The following is a 2,956-nucleotide window of genomic DNA, read 5'->3' as shown; positions in this document are numbered from 1 at the left end:
ACCGTATCTCATTTAATCACATTTCAATTTGATACGTAAATTTTACTTCCAAAATCGTCCGTCAATTTTCAAGTAATTTAATTAACTCGTAACGTTATACGATTAATCAAATAATCAATTAAGAGTATTGCCCTTTAGGTATGACCTAGGGGTCAATCGATCACCACCGTCACACGACGGAATGTCAAACTCTAGTCACCAATCATTACCGATATATGTTGACCAGTTGACAGTAACAATATTACTTCCCAATTGTATTCTTTAAAATGAGATTTAATAATGATATTTAAATCATGTAATCGCACTATTGTTGAGGACACATTTCCCAACAATTTCCTCAATCTTGTTCCATGTTTGATTGTCATCAACTTCGGTGAACATTCCATTTGATCCCATGTTGAGAATGTTCCTTGAATCTTCATATAGACCGTTCCAAAATTGTTGTACCAAGAACCACTCGCTAAGTCCATGGTGAGGACATGAGCGACAAATTCCCTTGAACCGCTCCCAAGCTTCATACAAAGATTCTTCATCCCTTTGCTTAAAACCCGTAATTTGAGCTCTTAGCATGTTAGTCTTTTCCGGTGGGTAGAATTTTTTGTAGAAAGCTAGAGCCAACTTCTTCCAAGAATCAATTCCGAGAGTGGCCTTATCAAGGCCCTTCAACCATTGTTTCGCGGTGCAAGTTAGACAAAAAGGAAATAAGACCCATCGAATTTGGTCTTGAGTTACACCGGTTTGAGAAATCGCATCACAATAGTCACAAAAGGTTTCCATATGAGAATGAGGGTCTTCACTAGGCATCCCCCCAAATTGGCTCCTTTCGACTAATTAGATAAAGGCGGATTTAGCAATAAAATTTCCGGTCAAATGTTGTGGTGTGGGAGTACCATTGGGTAGGTTCTCCTCGGTGGGTACGGAATGTGAAGAAAACTTAGGCATTGTGGGTTGATTTTGTGTGGTATTTTGTGTTGGGTTCTCCTCACCTTCTCTTGCAAAAGGGTTGATGAACTCAATAGTTGGTTGAATATCCACAACCTCACTAATACCTCTCAAATTCCTCCTAGTAAATCTTCTATTTTTTGTCAAAGTTCTTTCAATTTCACGATCAAAAGGTAACAAATCACCTTGTGACCTTCTAGACATGCAAAATATCAAACAACTCGAAAACAATTAGAACAAACCTTGAGGAGTTTTACTTCCCCAAGGCAAAGAAAGACACAACTAATAACAATATAAGAAAATCTAAATCAAGTTAACACCGTCCCCGACAATGGCGCCATTTTTGGTCGGACTATTTCGGAGCTATATTCTATTTTTCGGAACAATTGTCGTTGGAAGCACCTAGACCAAAACACAATTTATAACTTCACAAACAACTCTACAATTAGTAAAGAGGCAAGTAAAGGTCGGATCCCAAGGGACGGGAATTGAGATGAGATTTCTATTGAAACTAGTGGTGTCTTAGGGGTGTCACAATTTGGGTTGATGTAGAAGGTCACTAACTAGATAGAAATAAAAGTAAATAAGCAAGATGAATTAAAAGGGTTGTAAACAATTGATAAAAAGCACTAGGGCATCATGGGGTCATAGGGGAATCATGGGAATTGATCATACAAACATGTTCTCAAATTATAAGCAAGCAATTATTGTTTTGATGGATTGAGTTGGGTTATATCTTACAATCCTAGGAAAGTTTGGGTCCCGGAGTCGAATCGATTAGATTGTACAACACCTACAAGTCGACTTAGTCTTCCCTACTCAACAACATGCATGGTCTAATGAGACTCGAGTTGGTTTATGTCTTACAAGTCTCATTGAAAAGATAGGTGATGGGTAAAAAATGCAAGGATTCATAGGCTCACATTTCATCAAACATAACATGTGCATGAGTTGAGATCAAAACAAACAAGCAAATAAACCATGAAAGCATATTAATTTAAGCATGAATCATTCCCCATGTTGGTTTCCCCTAATTACCCATTAACCCTAGCTAGGTCACTACTCACTCATTATCATGTTGATCATGCTAGCAAGGTTGTCAATCATACCAAAAAAATGAAACATGATGAACAAATGAAAGTAATTAGCAATAATTAAAAAGAGATTAAGAGAATTATACATACTAATGATTCCAATAATAAAGCAAAGAATAAAAGAAGTACTTGATGCTTGATTGAGAGGTTGTCAATCTCCCAATAATAACCCAAATAATCTTCAATTACCCAAAATAAAGGATGAACAAAAGAGAGATTAAGGAAATAAAACTTGTATTAAAACTTGATTAATTGGTGATTACAATACTAAAGAGGGATTTGATTGATATTAACTACTCTAATAATTGATAAGAAGAACATGCTCTTCTAATTAGACTAATGGGGTATTTATAGTGGAAATTAGGTGGATGCATTAGGGTTAACTAAGGGCTAATCTAGTAATTACACTTTTTAGATTGAGCAGGGAGACGCCGTATTTTTTCAAGGAAGGGCTTCTTTCTTGGAAGTTTGAAGAAACGGATTTGTCTTTGGCCGGAATCCGTGCGTCTTAGGCACGGGACGCGCGGATTCAGGAGCCTCTACCCGGGCGTCTTCAAGGGAATCTGGGCGTCTTCTGGGCTTGCTGCCCGGGCGTCTTTGAAGGAAGACGCACGGATTGTGCTGTGGAGGACGTGCGTCTTCCAGTCAATCCGCACGGGTTGCTGGACAACTTCATTTTTTTCTTCTTTTCTTTCTTTCCTTCATAAAATCCTTGGGGATTTCCTTGGGGATGCAAGGATCCTTCCTCAACATTGCTCATCTACTATAATATGTACAAAGGCCTTCTAATCTTGTCTCTCCTTGATGCTTGGTCATTAAATTCAATCAATTTAGTCTCGTTTTACCATGAAAATGCAAGATTTGCACTCCTTTCCTACCAAGGGATCAAAATCTCAAAGAATATGCAAAGCAAAGAACTA

At 37.8% G+C, this 2,956-nt stretch overlaps 1 non-coding gene across 1 annotated transcript; it reads left to right on the top strand.

Moving 5' to 3' along the window:
• Window positions 1–463: 463 nt before the first annotated feature.
• LOC141593487 (small nucleolar RNA R71) lies at window positions 464–570 on the top strand. Its single transcript, XR_012521567.1, has one exon. It is a non-coding gene; the product is annotated as a small nucleolar RNA R71 (small nucleolar RNA).
• Window positions 571–2,956: the final 2,386 nt, after the last annotated feature.

Source organism: Silene latifolia, chromosome 7 (genome assembly GCF_048544455.1).
Source record: "Silene latifolia isolate original U9 population chromosome 7, ASM4854445v1, whole genome shotgun sequence".
Lineage (NCBI taxonomy): Eukaryota > Viridiplantae > Streptophyta > Magnoliopsida > Caryophyllales > Caryophyllaceae > Silene > Silene latifolia.
This window is presented reverse-complemented; position numbering and strand designations above follow the sequence as displayed.